The 21,952-nt window shown below is 40.6% G+C and overlaps 1 protein-coding gene across 1 annotated transcript in view; it reads left to right on the top strand.

Moving 5' to 3' along the window:
- Positions 1 to 21,952, top strand: part of LOC145323130 (uncharacterized) — an 87,324-nt gene that overhangs the window by 6,279 nt on the left and 59,093 nt on the right. The window contains exons 2-3 of the mRNA XM_080165519.1: positions 2,529 to 2,586; positions 16,793 to 16,868. The gene's annotated coding sequence lies outside the window, so the exon portion shown is untranslated. The remainder of the gene's footprint in view (positions 1 to 2,528; positions 2,587 to 16,792; positions 16,869 to 21,952) is intronic.

The following is a 21,952-nucleotide window of genomic DNA, read 5'->3' as shown; positions in this document are numbered from 1 at the left end:
GATATCTTCAACAAGAGAGACAAAAGTGGAATCTTATATTTGAAAAATCGTATCGGCGTTGAAGATATCTTCACCAAGAGAGGGAAAAGTGGAAGGGTAGATTACAGTTTTAGAGGGTCCAAACCATAATCATAGATTATATTTCTGCTTCTATAAAAATGGATTCAACTCCCTAACTGTTTAAAATACACAAAAACACTCACACACACAAACACCAAACACACAAATACACAAACAAATAACCCAAAGTTTTGGTACTAATAATAAAAACCAAGGATAATGGATGTAAACTTTTGATCATATTTAAGAAAATAGTCATTTTTACCAGGGATCTTAAAGGATAAGACTCTAAACTATGTGTTATTGCAATATAATGAACAAAGTTTGTATAATAACAAATCAAAATTTAATCAAGTCTACAACTTTTTTAGCCAAATGTCCCCTCCTCTTCGGGTTTTTCTTATTTAAAGGTTATGACGACCGTTCATCCTACGAGTTTTAGGATTGATTCACATGTTTCACCCCTGGATAAAAATAGGGAAAAGACAATGAATGATAAATTAATATCCACAACGATGATTGACATAATTACCCCATCTGCATTTAAAATTTAGACACTATAAATTTCATCCAGCTAGTCAAGGTTTATTAAAAGAATGAGATAGAATGCTATCAAAACTTTGAGGGCTAATGTAATTTATGTCCCGTCCCTCCCTGGATAAAACAAAGTGAGAACAAGTTCCAAGCCGACACTATCCATTCATTACTGTCAATTTAACACCTTGGCCCACCGTATCTTTCACAAGGACATAGACATACATTTTATGGCAGGGAGGGAGGGGCGATGGACTGTAAATTACACTGGTAGGTACCCAAAGTTTTATAACCTTTTTTTCAAAGCGAAGCTTTTCTGTAGTTAGGGTAGGTCCGTCCGTACGTCTGTCTTACCGTGACGGATAGCTTTTTTCGTTAATTTAGGCACGTTAGAATTGTCCTATCGATTTTAAATTTTGCATGGCGATCCCTGTAGTAGTTAGGTACAATTTAGAAAGCGTAACAACTCTATAATCGTTACCAGAATGGCTGTACGTCCATTTTAAACATGTTGATTTTCTTCACTTATTTAACAACAAATTTTTATATGATATAATTATCAGATTTATCTGATTTTTGGTATACTGATTCATGGGACAACAAAGTACAATATTGCAAGCGAAGCAACTCTATAATCAAGTCCTAAAAATGTAAGTATGTCCTTGAACATTATCCTACATCAAGCAATTTTTCAACAATTTTGCTTCGACTCTGATATACAATTATATTCTGATTACTCAGTTCTGACACTATACAAATGTTAATGCCCTTTTGTCCTACTGTTTAAGAGCTTCGCTTTTATGGATGTTGTCATCCTTGTTTTATCAAAAAAATAACTTTTTATTTAGGTTCAAACTAACAGTGATCAAACTTTTCAACCAATATTTCTAGCATTTGGGGAAGTATATTAATTTATGGTCCATTATAATTCATCACCAAACATTCAGGAAGGGAGGGGATATTGGACTGTATATTATACTGAGCTGGATCTTTAAATCATTTCAATGGTGCGCCAAATCGGGGTGCGCCGAATTTCAGCCAATCACAGCGCGGCATTTCGTAAAATGCTGTGCTCTCATTGGTGGAAAGTTGGCTCACCTCGATTTGGCGCACCATTGAAATGATTTAAAGATCCAGCTCTGGTATCCAGAATTATATAAACATGATCTAGCATTCGTTGGCTTAAATCTTTGGAATCGGCTGTACTTACCTTTAGTATTTTATCTTTTCCACCAATAACTAGATATCTACAGAAGGGATTTTTGGAGTTTATATAAATTTTTGGTCAATTAACTTATCCCTTAAAATCTCTCTTAAATATTAGTCTTTATTCCTCACCGTAATTTGTATTTTAGAATGAGTATGCTTATGTGCTTTTTTTTGTAATTATAATTAACAAATTACTACCAGAAACAAGGAGCAAAATATACATGACAAGTACACATGAGATGAAAAAAAGTTACTGGTATAATTCCTTTTTTATACAGTTTTTATGAGATTTTTTGTCTGTAGTTTAACATTTCTATAGAAGTAACGGGATCATTGTGTGTATGTCTGTACAAAAGGATCTTGCTAACTGAAGACCCAATACATTTCACCTTTACAGTGTAGCTTCTCATAGGTCCTGCGAGAGTATATTGCCATTTTGGAGAAGGGTACCAACAACACTCGAACACAGTAAAATTGTCGGACTGATTATGACGTAACAAAAAAAATTAGCCAATGAGAGGCCACTATAAATTTTACCATTGGTCAATAATTGCCTCTCATTGGCTAATTTTTTTTGTTACGTCATAATCAGTCCGACACTTTTACTGTGTTCGGTTCCCTTTCACCCCCTCCCCCTCCCTCACCACCTCAAATGCCCCTAGAGGCCTCTAAAATTGAATCAAAAAAGCTGGAAAAGATTTATTAAAATAATTTTCATGTTTCAGAGCGACGACACTCGTTAATCTCAAGAAAGTCCATACAACTCAGACGAAAATTTTCAGGGTAAGTTTTGTTTTTGTCTCGAACAGACTGACAGATATGGTTAGCTATAGGGTAGATTCGTAAATATTCATTAAAATAAAAGTTACTATTGCATTAGTTCAAAAAGTGTTCTTTAGTAGTGAATCTACTCTATAGTTGAAAGTATCTTTCCGTCTGCCCGTCTGTAAGGAACGGTAACGGTTAGGGGGAAATTTGAATTTCTCTGCTGCTATTCAATATAGACGTCTGGAATATTTTGTGAAGATTCCCAATACCAATGAGCATACAGTATATGATTTACTTGGTACATCGGTGTATCGGTCATGCTACAAAAGACCAATAATGTATGATTTATGTAAAGAGATTTCGTGGTTATTTATTTTGCCTGCTTTATAACTTATTTTGTCCGTTTGTTTATTAACATTTTTTGAGCTGCGCTTCTTATGTGCTTGTTGTCATCCTTGTTTTAAATTGTCATTCATATTTATTTTCATTTAAATTGTATCTTGTATAACATCCATATTGTTTCTAAATGAATGAAATACCGTGTTGAACTAAATTGTTGTATTGCCATAGAATTTCAGTGCAATAAAATCGACAATAGAATTTGGATTCTTTATCTTATTTTTACTTACAACATCAAATTGCTACAGGAAACCTATATTTACCAGGGAGTAAGGGAGGGGACAATGGGCAATTAATTCAATTTAAGAGTTTTTGTGGTAGGGTGAAGCATTTCAACCCTACAATCGCGAGTTCGATTCAAACGATTCCCTAGCCTTAAAGATTCTATCAATAAATAACTAACAGTAGTTGCTACTAAGGAGATATATTTTAGACTGAATGCATTTACAATAGGATTACTACTATATATACACAATTAGATGATAAAATAGGTTAGGTAGAAGGGGGTGTGGGGAGCTGAGGGCGGAGCCCTGTTTCGGTGAATATTTGTGGGGTAAGCTTCAGCAAGGGGAAGGCAGACATCTCCCGGCAAGACAGGTGACTGGGGCTTGGGGTTGTAGAGGGGCCGCGCCCCTCCTACTATCAGAGATGTCCAATTTGACTGCTGCTTGTGAGGTGTCGGCAAGGCCCCGAAGGGGCCGGGTGAAGTGGTGATAAACTAGGATTAGCGCTGGGTTGTGATTTGATAAGCCGAAGCATAGCAACTCTATGAAAGGCTTGTCTGTATGATGCCGCCCTACTACATTTTCGCTGAAAAGCAATGAAAACCAGATTTATCAAGAAAATTTTACCAAAATTGTAAAGGGATCATGGTAACCTAATTTAGAACAAAATTAGTTCTAAGAAAAAAATCATTTACTTGAAAATTAAATTATCAACACATCACAATGTAGTAAACATTCTGTAATTAATCACTAGAAAAATCTTGTTTAGAACTACCTCAACCCTTCTGATATATTTATAACTGACCCCTAAATTCAAGCGGTTCTTAGATTATTTAATACATAAATATCACAGTAGAGTTTCTATACATGAAAAGACATTTTCTTGGGAAAAAATATTTGTTAAAACCAGCGATAAATAACAAACTTTTCTGTCTGCATATTCAAAACTAGCTCAGCGCAAGTCCCCAAAATCAGTAAGAATCTTCTGTATTCGTGCACATTCCCTTTAAGCCAGTCCCCAAAGTCTGAGACTCCTTAAAAATTGAATATTCGATCCATTGTCCCCTCCCTTACTCCCTGTATTTTACTTACAACATAAAAATGGTACAGGAAACCTGTATCTACCGTACTAGGCCATTCTTATGTGACTTAATTTATATTGATATAACAAAGTGCCAAAGTTTTTAGGATTTTAAAGCATTTTCACTCAATGTGCATAGTCAAGCACTGAAAACCCTCTCCCCCACCATTTCTTATATAAATCCTTATACTAAAGTAACAGGATGTTTGTCTGTGTGTCTGTACCGAAGGATCTTGCTAACCGCTGAACTGATCGGGTTCTCCTTTACAGGGTAGCTTCTCATAGGTCCCGGGAAGGTTTATAACACCCCTAACCTTCCCAAAAATTAAAAATCCCCTTCCCCCCCCCCCCCAAAAAAAAAAAAAAAAAATTTTATCTAAAATCAAAAATGAGGGACGGCACCCCCCCCCCCCCCCCAAAAAAAAACAATTTTCTTTTTGCCCCCCCCCCCAAAAAATTTTTGTTTACTTTTTCTTTTTAAATCTAAAAAAAGAAATTGGGTTATTAAATTCGACTCTCGCCTCCTCAAGTGCCCCTAGAGGCCTTTAGGGGTGTAGCCGCTAGTTTAAAATAAAGGGGAGGGGGGGTGGGAAGTTCGTTTTCCGTTTTTTACTTTAGGTCAGGTTAAGCTAGAAAGCCACGCTGGGTTATGCACCGAATGTATAGGCCCCCCCGCAGTAGATAGCCTTAGGAAAAAAATTCAAACACCTGCCTTAATTTTTAAACAATTTTAAAATAAGGAGGTTGGTTAAATGCTCGATAGAAACTTTGTGAGAAAACACTGATTTTAAAAAAAGCCACCCTTATAAAGTGGACAGACAAATTTATGCAGATAGCCATCGTTGGAATGAAAGGGAAAAATGACCCAATTATTTCAAACCCTATCTACATAGAAAAGATAGTACTTAAACAAGGACATTTTGGTTCATAATCTGGAGAACCTCTTGATACACTATAAGTATATTTTAGTTGAGCTAATGAAGTGCCTTATTACAAGGCCTACTGTCCCTTGCTTGCTTATTATTCATGGAAATAAATTTCTTTTTTGGAGCCAAGACACTACCCCCCCCCCTACTCTAACTACTAATACAGCACAAAATACATAACAGCAGCTGTAACTATTATTTAATTATAAAACAGTCACAAATCGTTATCAAGTACATGTAGAACCTATAGAAAAGAATCGTGCAATAAAGAGGAGCATGTCTTTAATTGTTATTTATGAACAATTGGGTATAGACAGTCATATTCTAAACTCTAGAGAAGCCCTGCTACTTGTAAGTGATAGTGTGGTATCCGCCGAGGATAAATGGCAGACACCGGAGTTCAATTAGATTACGGCAGTGTAACAGACGTGGACACCTTACTATAGAGAAGCTACGCTTCTCTAGCATTCACTAGATAATGATCAACATCTATTTCAGTTGTCACTTTATTGAAGGTTTAAAAGATACTGAAGCTATATACAACAAACAATAATTACATGGATAGGAATAAATAATCATAACATAAAAGCATAAATAATACATATACAATGGTCAGTTTGGGCAATAATGATCCCCCATCCCTGAAAAGGGTGGGGGAGAATTAAGAATACAGTTAACCATAATAAACATGACAGATTCAATCATTAATTCTAAGCGTAGGGAGGGGGTCACTAGACCCCTTCCCCAGGACTCGGGGGAGGGCCATTGACCCTCCACCGAACCCCAGATCAGGGGTGCCATAGGCATGGCTCACGGTTGCCGAATACCACAACTCTCCCCTCGGAAGGCTGGGAGATGATTTCCCTACCAGACTTCCGACAGTGGTTGAGGCCTTCGGTCCGCTCCTTAGGGCTAAAATATATACAAACGATAATGATTCAATGGAATCCTAGTGGTGAGTGTCTTCTTAGGGTTGATGGGCTCCCAATGTGGGATAGAAGGCAGAGGCTGGCTTGGGTTGGACACGTTGGTCAGCGCCGGCAGGTATCAGGTTTGCTGGTGGCACAGTTGTTGCTGGAACAGTCAGCAGTGGGGCCTGCTGGTTGTTGTTGGCAGCGGCTGGGGCGCTGGCTGCCAGGTTGATCGTCTGAGCAGCGGCCTGTCCTCCTGAGGGGCCGCGGGGTCTGCCAGAGGGCGGTCCTGGCCTACCTGGGCGGTCATGCCCGCTGTCAGTTGATTTCATAGACACCATTTCCTCGGCTGCTTCCCTGCCGATGGGAATAGCATCCCAGTCCACTGAAAAGTCCCGGGACTTGGCATGGTTGAGCCTGGCTCTAGCCAGCGCTTTCCTATACAAAGCTGGATGGTACAGGAACACTTGTGATATCGCATTCAGGGCTGCCCGGACTCCTCCCTGTGCTGCTGCCAGGGAAATGATGGTTAGGTCCCCCAGCAGTTTGAGGATCAACAACAGCAAGCACAGTATGGCTGCGCCATCTCCCCACTCGTGGATGGCTTGTCTAAATCCAGCCCAGACATCCAGGGCTGCCTCTCCTTCCTCCGCCAGTCGGTCAATGTTGTAGGACACTATCCCATGGTCTCCTGTGGCCGAACAGCTGCCTTGCTGAACGCAGGAGCCATAGGATAGGCCGGTCAGCATGGCACTCTTGTATGCTGGGAACGCCAGCAGTTGTTGCCAGTCATTCAACTCAGCCTGCGAATACAAGCCACCTGAACTGAAGTCATCTAAGGGTTCTGTCAACAACTGCTTAGGCGTATCCAGCGGGGGTGGCCTTTTCTTGGGAGCGGGGGTTAACTCTATCCAGCCTTCCTCCGCGTGCACAGTCAGGGGGTAGGTGGAGGAGCAGGGAATCTTGGTGGCGTGTTCACTATATACCCGTGTCACAGCGTCTACAAAACCTGTGGGCTCTACTGGCACTTTGTCCCAACACTCCTTGTGTTTGCGGACAACGTACTTGTGACGTTGGCAGGTCAGCTGCAGCAGGATGTCTCCCCTCAGTACCGAGAACGTGCTCCCCTGGACACGCACCGGGTGGGCCGGGTCTAGTTGCTGGAGCTTCCAGCAGTTGGCCGCTACTTCTTCTGCTGCGGTGCTTTTCATGCGCGTTTCCAGGGTAAACCCAATATAACCTGCATGTATTTGTGCTTGAAGGGGAACGTCAACATCCCTGGCCGACACTCTGGGCAGCGCAGCCGCGGCTGGGTCAGCTGCCACGAACAACGCTGGATGGTTTGTGGCATGGGCCTCGAAGTCGCAGTTCACAATCGAGGTGGGGTTGGTCATGTTGATGAAAAACTGGGCCTGATGGTCAACCAGATATGCATCCATCACCAGGCTGGGCTGGAGGCTGCGGATCAGCCTCAAGGGGCAATCTCTTCCCAGGTGGTCCCACACGTAGGTTGCTTCCCCAGTGATGCAGGACAGCTCAGAATGGGGACACTCTAGGGTTAGGTGGTCAGACTGGGACTCCACCCGTCCATCCTCCACCACATAGGTCTCCTCCTTGACCAGCAGCCGTCGCTCCTGGAGCACTAATTCGTTGCGGTATAGCTGGCCCTCGAAGTGGACGTCCTCCCCCTCACAACCCACCCCCTCGGGGCTGTTGACGAGGGCGCCCACCATATCGATGGTGAAGAACAGGGGATGGTTCAGCTGGAACGTCAGTGGCTGGGTCTTGCCTGGCAACGTGTAGACTTGGTTCCTGGCCAGGTCTCGGCACGCTTCTGGGTCTATCTTGGTTGGCCTCATGAGGGTGGGGACCGAGGTCACCTTGAGGTGACCCCATACTCCACACCTGAATGTCCACTGGGACACGGTGAGCTGACAACTGTACCCGGTGGTTTCCCTCACCTTGACTTGCTGCAGGACGTGTACTTCATGGCCCAGGGGCACCTCCTGGTGTAGGGGCTCCGTGTTACACATCTTTTCTTTATTGTAGGATGTGACATGGGTGGGATTGGCACAGTCCCATCCCACCAGGACGTAGCTGGTTGTAGGCCACACGGCTGCCAGCAGGAGGCCCCACAGGACCATCCACCAATGGGAGAGGCTTCCAGGCAACCATCTTCCTCGTACACGCGGCTGGGGATCTTCAGCTCTGGTCACGGCTGCTTCTTGGGACTGGACACGGCTGGGCTGCTCCTGGCTAGATACAAGTTTCCATTGAGCGTTATCTGTATGCGGCCGAGGCACCCCGATACCCTCCCCAATGACAGACTGGCAAGCGACTGGCACTTGCCTGGGTGTCGGCTCCCCTAGCCCCAAGTGCTCCCTTCCCTTGTCCAAAGCATGCCCAGTGGCATGGGGCTGAAGTGCATGTGGCACAGGCTCGCCCTTACTCACTTCCCTCCCCTGCCCTAGGAACTCAGGTGCATGTGGCACAGGCAAGTCCTTATTTTCCCGAATTTCAATCTCCCCAGCCTCTGGTGCAGGGGGCACAGGCAAGGCTGGGTTTTTACAATATCTTGGATACAACACATTTAACAAATTCAACTTATCCTGATGTTGAGCAGCTGGGTTCCCTTGGCTGGCAGGGGGCTCTGGATGGCATGTAGCTGGGCTCTCCCTGCAGGCTGGTGGCGCTGGCTGACTGGGGGTGACGGGTGTCACCCCTTCCTCTGGGACCGCTGGCTCGTTCCAGGACTCAGGTCTCTCGGTGGCGGCGACGGTTGTCGCCCCAGACATCAGGTTGGAGGCTGGCTCGTTCCAGGATCCAGGTATCTCGGTGGCGGCGACGGTTGTCGCCCCAGGCACCAGGTGGGAGGCGCTGGATAGCACCCCCCCATCATCCCAGGTGGCGACGCCGGGTGGCGTCCCATACATCGATGCAGAGGCGCTGGCTAGCACCTCCTGCCTCTCTCGTTCGGCGGCTGCCAGGGCCTCCCCATACACCGTCTCAGGGACGCTGGGCAGCGCCCCTCCACTCTTGCTGGGTAGGCTCAGTCGGGCAGGTTCCATCATGTTGAGGCTAAAAGGCTGGGGCCTCAGCACCTCTGGCTCGGCTATGTTGTTGGATTGTATCAGCTCTGGCCCCAGATGGTTAAGACTGAAGCCTAGGCCAACCCGGTTGGGTTCAGCCGCGCCGCCCAGTACGTTGATCCTAGCTGGGACAGTCCCAAACTGCGGCATCCCATCGGCTCGGTCCGCAGCTCTGGGGGCGGCTGCTTGCTGTGGCGGTGCTGGGGGCGCGCTCCCTTCCATGTGGGCCACTCTGCTGGGCTTTCCTGGAGGGGCACCCTTATCGGCGGTGCGCCTGCGGCTGGCTACCTGGGCCCAGTCAGCTCTACAATCGGCCGCCGTGTGACCGTCATAGTGGCAACGCTCACACTTGGCAGAACGGTCACGGCGTGGCTGGGTGCGTCTCTCCTCTAGGCTAACTTCCACAGGCGTTGGGCAGTCTCGAGCTCGGTGGCCTCTCCCCTGGCAGCGGTAGCAGCGACCTGGGACCTTGTCATCTGGAGCGACCTTCCCCATCTGGTGGAGACCCGGAGCCAAGGAGCCAATCTCCATTGGCTCCGACTCGTCATATTGGGGCAACTGGATGCAAGCAGATCCAGTCAGCCCTTCGGTCGAGTCCACTAAGCACACACCTTCCTTCAGTTGCTTAGTAACCATGGTGACGGTGAACATGGCCTTACGAGTGTACTCAGGTACACTCGTAATTTCATGGTTCATCATGAGGCGTTTTACATTGGCGTTACGAATTCCACGATTTAATTCGTCCACCAACAACTCAAGATCCTCATGGTTGTAGGCGTCCCTATACAAGGCGCACTTAGTTGATATGTACGCTTGTATAGGTTCTGTCGAGTGTTGCTTGTAATCCCTAAACGCTTGTTTAAGCGTTTGGGATTCAAAAGCAGGGCGAAATAGCAATTCACACTCGGTCTTGACCTGTTCGTAGGTCAAGGCTTGGCCTGCCTCGCCAAACAGATGGGACGCCATTTCCGCCGCTTGCCCTACCAGTGACAGTAGGAGGGCGTTGCGGCGGTTGAGGGAATCATGAGGTGGCACACGGTAAGCCGCCCATGACATCTCGAGTCTGCGGATATGTGCCGACCAGGATTGCTTGGGCGGCCCTCTATACTCCGGCAGATTGCTCAGCATCAGCTTGCGGTACTCGGCTGGGGCCGGCTGAGGGTCATCCTGGAGCCATCCTGGGGCGTGGTCACCTCCTGGGGCTTGCTGCTGGTCCATTGGGTCAACGGTTCAACGGCGGGCACAAAGTTATACAGTACTAAAATGAATGATTTGTCACTTGAGGCTTTCTAGCCTAACAGCCAACACTGTTTGTATCACTAGGTTGGTAGTTTAGTTGCAAAGATATAACTTAGCTGTACTTATCACTAGTTAGGTGCTGAGGTTGTAGGGTAGGCTGGTAGGGTAGATAGATGTTGAGGGTCTGAACTGCTGTCAGGAACTGATTGGGTTTTCCTTTATCACACTAGAGCTAGAAGGAGAGAAGCTTGTAATTCTTTATTTGCTAAAAATACCCCTGTTAAATGCTATGGAGTAGCTCCGCTCCGGTGTGTGTGTGTGTGTGCGTGAAATCTCCTGTCCTTGCAACGCGCGTCCGCACCGTCAAATCCGCGCACACGGGGAAAACGCGCTCTCACCCCTCAACTCGCTTTCTCATTGGTCCGCTTCGTCCGTTGAATTTATGATATTTTCCGCACTCTGTTGCGCTACCCGTGGATGGCGCTCTGTGTGTCCGATCGCTAGCCCCACACTACAGACGGACTTAGTCTAGTGTGGGTAGGAAGGGGGAAGCGCGTGAGGGGACGGGGGTAACTCCGTCCGTTTCCCCTGTGAGGGAGGGAGGTAACTGTGTGCTGGTGTAATAGTGCCTTTTCTTCTTAATCCTAGGCTTATCTATTATATCACCCTGATTGTATTTGCCTTCAATGGAGAGGGGCTCCTCCCTTTCCCTTGGAATAAGGGGTGTATTGTTGTTGTGCTGTGGGCTTGAGATGTTTTGATTGTATATCAGGGTCTTTATTATATTACATCTAGCTTCTATTTTTGTCCTTATCACAATTGCATAACAGATTTGTTTACCAACTCTGTTCTATTTTTAGCTGTTATCACAATACACAATAAATCCAAGCCTGTTCTATTCTTAGATTTATCACAACACAACAATTTGTTTGCCAAGCTTTGCTCATAAATCTATTGTTTAGCCATCACACCAGGGTGGTAATCCCTGCAATGTAACATAATATCTGTTTTTCTAGATGGGTGGCTGCGTTGTAGCCTCTCAGGATACTTGGAGTTGACGTAGTTTTTCTCTGTTCTGGTGCACTACACTCGTATGTTAGCTCGCAGCTTGCAGCTATGTGGCATGTTTCAGCCTATCGGCGGCAGGGAATGTCCCGTCCTGCTAGCGCCGCTGATCCAAACCCGGCTGATGGCGGCAGGGAATGTCCCGTCCTGCTAGCGCCACTGGTTCGGATCCTGCTATCTCTTGCAGTAAAGTTGGCCTATTTCCAGCCGTTTACACTTATTTGGCTTGTTTCAGCCGGTCCGCAGGCCTGTTTCAGCCCTTTGAGCGCTCAATTCTCCGTTAGATATCAGCGCTGCTCGCGGTTATTCGTCAAATTTCGCTGTCTCGCTTCCACAACTGCCGGATGCAGAGTTAAACTTTGCTGTCCAGGGTGGGTAATTCAGGTTGCTTGCGTCAGTTTTGCCAGATTCACTGCTGGGAGTACCTTAGCCTCAGATGCGCGTCTGCTCTACACTTGTGGTTCGCCGTAATCTCACACAGCTGTCACCAAAGTTGTGGTATCCGCCGAGGATAAATGGCAGACACCGGAGTTCAATTAGATTACGGCAGTGTAACAGACGTGGACACCTTACTATAGAGAAGCTACGCTTCTCTAGCATTCACTAGATAATGATCAACATCTATTTCAGTTGTCACTTTATTGAAGGTTTAAAAGATACTGAAGCTATATACAACAAACAATAATTACATGGATAGGAATAAATAATCATAACATAAAAGCATAAATAATACATATACAATGGTCAGTTTGGGCAATAATGATCCCCCATCCCTGAAAAGGGTGGGGGAGAATTAAGAATACAGTTAACCATAATAAACATGACAGATTCAATCATTAATTCTAAGCGTAGGGAGGGGGTCACTAGACCCCTTCCCCAGGACTCGGGGGAGGGCCATTGACCCTCCACCGAACCCCAGATCAGGGGTGCCATAGGCATGGCTCACGGTTGCCGAATACCACAATAGCAACGCCCAGTAATATCTTTCTTTTCGTATAGTTATTTGTGGGGCTATTCTACAACTATAACTATGTCCGTACGTCCGTTCTTTTTAATGCAATGCCTCGCTAATTATGAACACAATAGTCTTTGATTGGTTGTACTAAGTACTTGTATGTAAATATACAGAAAATATTCGCGTTTACAAGGACATTGATTCTTGGAAATTTATGCATTATGAGTTGTTTTATTTTTTCGTAGCGAAGCTACCTCAAACTTTTAATAACTGCCATTTTTACTTAATCAATTATTCTTTGGCCATCGTGTTTAAATCAGTCATTGCATTGATTGATAACTATGGATGGAAAAGACATATACGAAACTTTACTGAAAATCATTGCTGCATATTTCTAGTGCATAGACAGACACTCTCAATCTTCCTACATTTATTTTTTATAGTTTTGTTTATTACATTATAAAATTAGTAAAGCTCTACAAAGTGTCCAAAAATATGAGCCGTGTGACGTCAATAGATCTATCTCTTTTTAAGGGGGTTCCTTTCCCACTTCTCCTTTCATCCCTTATTTTTGTGACGTCACACGGCACATATTTTAGGACACTTTGTAAAGCCCTTAAATTTATGTATTAGTGGTTATTTGCATTTGTACTTATTAGATTCGCGTAAAATATTGGTGAAATTTGTCTTGGTAACCGTTACTACTGAGTTACCTAGCTATGAACATAATTGTTCTTGCACTATTGTGCATTAGACATTTTCTAGTGTGCATTAAAAATTGTTTGTTTAGTTTTTTTACCGACACACTTTTGGTCCAGGCTACTCTGTAACTTTAAAACTGGTTTGCGGCCGTTGTACAAAGGTCCTCATCTTGTTTAATAGTAATTTGGTAGCATGCGGACCAATTTAGCTGGTTGCGGTTTGATTTTCAAATCAAATCAAAATTGACCATACGTCCGCCTTTATGTCTGAGTAAGTTAAGAAAACTAACTAATATTTCTGTATACTTCATTTAATTTTTTTAAATTGGTAAGCTTTTTCATAAGAGCTGCAATTTTTTATTTAATTATAATACCTGTTATAAACTAAACACTACCTTTCCTTATTAAAATTTTAATATCTTGGTATTAATATGAACTATTTTATTATTACTTGAATCTTACAACCTGATTATTATGTACTCTAATAAAGTGAAACTTTTAGATGGCTAAAATAACGATATGCCTATCAACCCTCAATACCGGAGCCTTACCCCTCCTATTATATGAACGAACTGACCAATAAATGATGCCAATGTTAGCAACCTAAATTAACGACAATTTTTCCCCTGGCATTATATTCACATATATATTTTATATACATTTAATTGTTACCTATGTACATGACTATCCTTGTTTTTTTTATATTTATTTAGTGTAAGACAATGCTTTGTTTGTTTAAAACTAATAGTACAGCACACGTAGAAATATTTAGCAGCCATATAAAGACGTAAACATATGGCAAGGAGGATATTTATTTACATATGAGGCGAATAAATTATGAGTTATCCTAATATTTAATTCATTATCCTAAAAGGATTCAAAATGCAATGACATATATTTTTTAGCTCTTATTTTATACATCTTAATAGGAACTGATTATCTATTTAATAGTGAAACAATTGTCTTCCATCAAAAAAATGTTTTAAAAAATAACCTATGTGTTTATATATCCTATTAAATAAAGTAGTAAGCGTTTTTTGTCTGTCCCGAAGTATCTCGCTAACTGCTAAACCGATATTATTCTCCTTTACAGTGAAGCTTCTTATAGGTCCTGGGAAGGTTTTAAACTATTTTTGTTGAGGGTGTCTTCACCCCCCTCCCCCCTAAAAAGTATTTTTTTACTCTTTTGAAACTCAAATCTAAAATGGGATGAGGTCAACTTTTCCCTCTCCTATCTTAAGTGCCCCTAGAGGCTTCTAGGGGGCGTAGCCGCTAGTATATAATATAATCTATAATACAAAGTAGAACGATGTCTGTCTGTCTGTCCGTCTGTCCCTTAAGATCTCGGTAACCACTGAACCGATCGAATTCTACTCTAATTAGTAAATATTGGTTGGTTAGTTCAAACTAGCCCTGTCTCATAGGCGTCCAAGGGGGGGGGTAATGGGCCATTTGGCACCCCCAAACGATTTTGGGGGTGCCGTAGGCACCCCCAAAATTTTGTGAACAATACCCCCCCAAAAAAAAATTACCCCTACGATTTAGGGGGGGGGTATTTACCCCCCCCCAACCATTTTGGGGGGGGTAATTACCCCCCCCAAAAAAAAAGTTCTTTAAAAAAAAATTTTGGGGGGGGGTATTTACCCCCCCCAAATTGAATGTTCTTAAAAAAAAAATTTTACTGTCCAACCAGTTAAAACAGTTCTTAACCATGATAACAAAAAATTTAATAGTTTGATCATGTTTTATTTGCTTGGGCCTTTATAAGGGCTAAAACCATCCCGGGGATCTATGATGTAATTGTAAAGCACTGAAGATTCCATAAAATAGATACCTAACTAAATTAAATATTTCATTAAATAATGAAAAAGAATTTCTATAGGCGATTTCTTTTGGAAGGATGTCAGGGTGTCTCAAAACTAGTTATAAAACTTACCAGGACCTATAAGACGCTTCACTTTAAAGTAAAATCATATTAGTTCATTAATTATTATTGTATTTTTATGTTCTAAAGAATGAGATACTACTATATATTTGAATAGTAGTGGCGCCCTTAACATCTAAGAGCTCGTGTTTTCTAAAGGGTAAAAAGGGAGGAGAAAAATAGCCTAAAACCACTCAAAGGATTGACCTATAATAGTGTGGAACCATCATGGGATCTATGTGAAGCTTTCCTAAAAAGGAGAACTCAGTATTAAAAGTAATGAAATCTGAAGCTATAGTCAAATAAACCTTACTTACTACTTTATGTTATAAGATAGTACTTATTAACTTAAAATAGATTAAGTAGGTGCATTTTTACATAATTAAATTACCCCCCCCAAAAATTTTACCCCCGGGGTAAATTAGTTTGGGGGGGGTAATTACCCCCCCCAACAGATTTGGGGGGAGTATTTACCCCCCCCCCAACAGACTTTAGGGGGGGTAATTACCCCCCCCAATCAAATTTTACCCCCGGGGTAAAAATTTTGGGGGGGTAAAAAAAAATTTCGGCGCGCCATTTTACCCCCCCCAAACACGAATTACCCCCCCCCCCTAAAATTTTTTACCCCCCCCAAATAAAAAAGCTTGGACGCCCCTGCCCTGTCTAATCTTTTAATCATTTTTTTACTCTTTTTCATCACTGGGGGTACACCACCTGAGAGAGAGAGAGGAAAATGTGCTGTTTATTACACTAGTCCAAAAAGCTTTATAAAAAAAAGTTTTCTTATTCGTTGGGGACTGTAGTGAATTTTAATTAAATGTTTCATTAAGTTGAGTGTTTAGACGTTTCAGCCACTAGTTTTTATCTACAGAAGGGGCAATTTTGTGTATAATCATTGGGGATATACCACAACTTATTGTCCATTGTCCTATCCTTTAAAATCCCTTGTTTTCGTGTAGTTTTAAAAGTTTTGAGGGTACTCTCATTGAGAATACATTTTTTTTATAAATAACATTTAATTCCTCTGTAGCAATTTATATCTTACTAGCGGCTACGCCCCTAGAGGCCTCTAGTGGCACTTTAAATTTTTTTTTATATTTAAAATATGTATATGTTGCGTTTGACGTTTATGTTTGCGTTGAACTCTCTTTTTAAAATCAAGAAACGTAAAAAAAAAACGTTAAGAAGAACCCTATCGGTTCAGCGGTTAGCGAGATCTTTCGGTACAGACACACAGACAAACATACTGTTACTTTAGTATAAGGATTTTAAATTGATTATATCAATTAATTGGAATTAGCAGATTTCCTCAAAATTAAGTTCTTCAGAAAAATATTAGAAAATTGTGTTCAAGAATTAATTGAGAAACATATTTCCAGTATGGCTTCGAAACCGATCAATATCCGCTAGATTAGCCATATAATTAGCCATATATTGAAAGGTAATTTATAGCATGGTATTACAGAAATTTTCCACGAATATTAAAATAAAAATAATAAAATTAATTCTAATTTTGTAAGCTCTGGCCTTCAGCCCGTCGAGTCTAATAAAACTGGTTTTAATATTATAATTTTTATTTTTATTTTCGCGGAATGCTGTCTATAATACGATGCGATAAATGACTAGTGTTAACTCAGATATTGCGTTTCTTTAAAAAGCTGTTTTATGAGGAAAATGGAGTAACTCAAATATTGCATATATTTTTAGAAGCTGGCTAGAAAGTGCGCGCAAGAAATCTCAACCTAAACTCTCGTCTACTCAAGAGAATCCGTCCCAGCAACAGGTAAGAATATTTTCTAGTTTGGCTTAGAAACCGATTATTAATATCCGCTAGATTTGAACCTTTTTTCAGCCATACAGAAAAATCATGATGTAGCATTCAATTTGGGAATAGTCCCTTTCGTAACATCGCCCCATAAGGGGCGATTCGTCGTATTTTTAAAATGGCTCTTTATAGGTTATTTTAGGTTAGGTTAGGTTATATTGGGTTAGGTGATTGCCCCACAGGGTTAGGTAATTGGCCCCGCAGGATTAGATCCCCCCGCAGGGGCTAAAAATAGGAGAAAAACTACTGTGAAAAATGGGAAGAATCGCCCCATAAGGTGCGATGTTACGAAAGGGACTATACCCTTCAGTTTCAATAAGAAAAGGAACAATATAAGCTATCATGGCAAAAGCAAAGTTGCTCAAATACTAAATTATATTTGCTAGAATTTTTTTTTTGTCTATCCAAATTCAAATTTACAATGTTTTCAAATTGGAATTTGATTAAACACGATGCAAGATTTCAACGCCAACCAAACCCATTGGCTGTGTAGGGGGAGTAATCCCTGCGGGAGCATCGTCACGCTAAACTAGCCTAAATGTTTGAATTTATATTTTATAAAACAGTTGCAATTCTAAATTTACTATAACAAGGATGACAACATCCATAAGTAGCGAAGCACAAAAAATCGTAGATGGGAATACGTACAGGTAGATTTAAAAGGTTTTTACTAAAATCAAGAATAGATTTATTGGAAAAATAATTATGAAACCTTGTTTTATTTTGTATGATGACGATGGTCAAAGTAAATTATATTAAGATGCTCATAACAATGGGAAAAATTATTTTGATATTGATATCCCATAAAAGTTTGAAAATTGGATCAAAATAAACAAAGATCTTGGGAAATATGTAAAACATATAAAAATAGCCAAAAACCTGATAAAAGGCAGTCTGGCCGCCATAGTTGTTGTTTTCTTAAAACGACAAAAAAATTTAATTTTTAAATCCTTAAAAACTTCAAAAATTTGGAAAATCTGACCGTATTCACTGAAGATATGGAAAAAAGTGTTAAATATATTTATAAATAGCCTAAAACCTGCCAAAAATCTGGCCGTTATGGTTATTTCCTTTAAAGACGGGAAATTTAATTTTGATATCTACAACTGAAAAAATTTTGAAAATCGGACTATAAACACTGAAGATATGGAGAAAAATGTTAAAAATATAAAAAAAAACAGCCTAAAACCTGCTGAAAAGGCAGTCTGGCCGTCATGGTTGTCTTCTTTAAAAGACAGGAAATTTAATTTTGATATCTATAACTGAAAAAATTTTGAAAATCAGACCATACACTGAAGATATGGAGAAAAATGTGAAAAATATAAAATAGCCTAAAACCTGCTAAAAGGGCAGTCTGGCCTTCATAATTGTTTCTTTAAACGACAGGAAATTTAATTTTGATATCTTACCTGAAAAAATTTTGAAAATCGGACCATAAACACTGAAGATATGGAGAAAAATGTGAAAAATATAAAAATAGCCTAAAACCTGCTAAAAATCGGTCCGACCGCAAATGATGTTTTATAGTCAATTGTGCTCCTTTATAATGGGAATGTTGTCAAAAAATTTCAGCATTCTATCTTTTATAGGAGCTGAGTAAATCCCATTTTCCCCATAGCGTTACGGACTGACTGACTGACGGACGGACGGACTGACTGACGGACGGACAAAGTGAATTATAGAGTAGCTTCGCTACTAAAAATGTCAAATGATTATAAAATTGTTAAAAAAAGAGAGAAAAAATCTGCTTTTGAAATCCAGATAATTAAAGTGTAAACTTCTCTGAATCTTTTCCAACAAGGACAATTATGTGTAAGCTTTTACCAACAATGAAATTGATTCAAAAAAACATCACGAAACATTTACATATTATTCAGCTGTCGTTGGGGGACAACATAAAATAAAATTGACGACCTATCCATATTATTTTAGATTTATTTCGCTTTTTGGTTATACCTTAGTCCTGATTATGTCCATGAATAGTACAGCTAAATTTTTAAAAAGCAAAAAGGACAAGAAATAGTATCCTGGACAAAGTAGCCTCAGACAAAGTAGCCTCCGGACAAAGTAGCTACTAGTCCGACGCTATTTTGTCCAAGATCCAAAAAAATATCCTAAAAATACGCTTTTTAAATAGGAATTGTCAATGTTTTTTAAAAAATACATTAACAATACATTAGAAAAGAAATTAAAAACAAAACTATACTATGTGGTCCAAATACTACAAAAAAAAAGGGGATTATTACTTTATAAAAGATATCTGAAAACTCTTCTTTGTTTCTACAAAGTATCAAATTAATTCCTTAACCCAAAAAGCTCAAATATGCCTCTAAATATATTTTATTTATTTGCCTCACAGTAAAATAAATTTCGGTGGTTTCTCTCAAACTGCATGTTGAGCACTGAAAAAATGTAAAGTAAGGGGGATATTTGTTTATTGCTTAGAAGATAGGTTATGTTAGGTAATGGGTAGCCTGCAGGGTTAGTGCACCACAGGGTACTAGTAATCAACATGCACTTTTCGGGAATCTCTCTCTCTATCTCTCTCTCTCTCTCTCTCTCTCTCTCTCTCTCTCTCTCTCTCTCTCTCTCTCTCTATCTATCTCTCTCTCTCTATCTCTCTTTCTCTCTATCTCTCTCTCTATCTCTCTCTCTCTATCTCTCTATCTCTCTATCTCTCCATCTCTCTATCTCTCTATCTCTCTCTCTCTCTCTCTCTCTCTCTCTCTCTCTCTCTCTCTCTCTCTCTCTCTCTCTCTCTCTCTCTCTCTCTCTCTCTCTCTCTGTCTCTCTCTCTCTCTCTGTCTCTCTCCATCTCTCTCTTTTCACTATTAAACTTTAATGGAATTCTTTATCCTTGGTTTCGTGTCTCAATATTGTAAAAACGGAATCCCCAAGTTGTAAAGCAGCTGTGCTACCTAAAAGAGAGAGAAAAAACTTTTCTTTTGTTTTAATTAGAAGAATGATTTACATAAAAGTTTTTTCTTTCAGTAAAAAATTTTAAAGATTTATAAAAAGAATTTATTTTTATTTTCTATGCGAAGCTTTTATAAACTGTTATAAATCTGTTATTTAAAATTATTAAACCGCTTAACCAATAGGTTGGTTTAGGTTGTTGTTTCTTTATACTAGACTAAAATAGACATGATAATAGCTGTTGATTTTTTAAACTGGGCATTTAAACACAAACAGATACAAATATTCAAAGATTTCAATTGAGTTAAATCTCTTTATGTTTGTGTTTAATTCAAAGTTTGAATGTTGTCGGTTTTATTAAGAGAAAAAAACTGTTCTGCCACAAATAAAAAATCCCTTTTTGAATGGAAGTACGTTAAAATAAATGTTAATTAGTTTTAGTACAAAATAGTTCTTTTTAGATATAACATTCCTTCCATAGACGTCCAAGGGGGGGGGGGTAATGAGGTGATTACCCCCCCCCCCCCCCCATATGAATTTTGGGGTGACCCCCGAAATATTTTTCATTTTACCCATCCAATTTAAAATTTACCCCTACCCAACCAACAATTTAGGAGGGGGGTATTACCCCCCCCAAATAATTTTAGAGGGGAAATACCCCCCCCAAAAAATAAAAAATCCATAACAAAAAAATTTTGGCGCGCTTCGCGCGCAATTTTACTACTAAATATTAATATATTATCAAATTACCCCCCCCTAAAATTTTACCCCGGGGGTAAATTTTGGGGGGTTAAACAAAATTTACCCCTACCAACAGATTTCTCGGGGGGTAATTACCCCCCCCCCCCCAAGCAAATTTTACCCCCAGGATAAAATTTTTGGGGGAGGTAAAAAAAATTTGCGACGCGATCCGCGCGCCGTTTTACCCCCCCCCCCCCCGCCCCCCCCCCCCCCAAATAAAAAAGCTTGGACGCCCCTGATTCCTTCTCATTTTATTGCTTTTATAATACTAATAAATATTCAGGGATCTAGAGGGATAGGACAATCGCCAATAAATTGATGTACATCCCCGATTATGACACAAAAATTACCCCTTCTATTGATTGAAATTAGTGGTTGAAAATGAAATGTTTGTACACTCAACATAATTAACAGTCCTTAAAGCTGTTAAGCCAACGAAGAAGAAAATAAAATTTGGGGACCAGTGAATAAACAGCCTATTGTCCCCTCTCTCTCTCTGACAAATATTACTATATAAATATTACTAGCGGCTTCGCCCCTAGCCTCTAGGGGCTTTGCCCCAAGAGGTGATTTAAAAAAAAATTAAGGCAAAATTCGTAAAAGAACCAAGCAAATCTTCAGCAAATTCTTTTTTTTTAAAGTTGAGGGGGGGGATTTTTTGTTTTTTGGGGGGCTGGAGGTGTTCCACCCCCCAAAGAAAATAGCCTAAAGCCACCATAAGAACTGTAGGTATATTACCTGAGTGGTTACTGAGATCTTAATGGACGGACAGACAGACAGACATCAAGCTACTTTGTATTATAGATTAAATATTAAAGTTTATTTCATTTTAATGTTGAATATTTGTGTATGTCCGTGACAGGAAAGCAATCATTTAGGATACATTTATCATTTCCAATTCTACACACCCTCCCCATAGCGGTGGGTACTAATTCTTTTCAAGGTGTTTTGCGCAAAGTGTAACGCATCGTCTGGTAGTTAGGATATAACATCGCGTCAAACTTGAGATTTTGAAAAAACTGAATCTATAATTAGGCAATAAAAAACTGTATGTATAAAAAACCTTGGGTACTTTTATTAAATCTTAATTGATAGGTTCAAAGAAGCATTGTAAAAACTTGATTTTAAAGGTTTTTAAGGTTTAATTTTGTTTATCATCATTGAGGATGTACAATAATTTATCTTTCATTGTCTAATCCTTTAAGACAAAACTACTGAATCCAATATTGGGAGTAATGCTTTTGGCAAAACAATTGTTACTTGTAAATCAAGCAAGGACTTCTTGACAAAGGTTTTGCACTTATAGAGTTGGTTGTCTGCAAAGACTATATTACCATAGCACAACCCACTTTCTTTCCCCAAAACTTTAGACATTGAGGGCTTAC

The sequence above is a fragment of the Acartia tonsa genome, chromosome 6 (assembly GCF_053477335.1).
Source record: "Acartia tonsa isolate MP-2025a chromosome 6, ASM5347733v1, whole genome shotgun sequence".
NCBI lineage: Eukaryota > Metazoa > Arthropoda > Copepoda > Calanoida > Acartiidae > Acartia > Acartia tonsa.
This window is presented reverse-complemented; position numbering and strand designations above follow the sequence as displayed.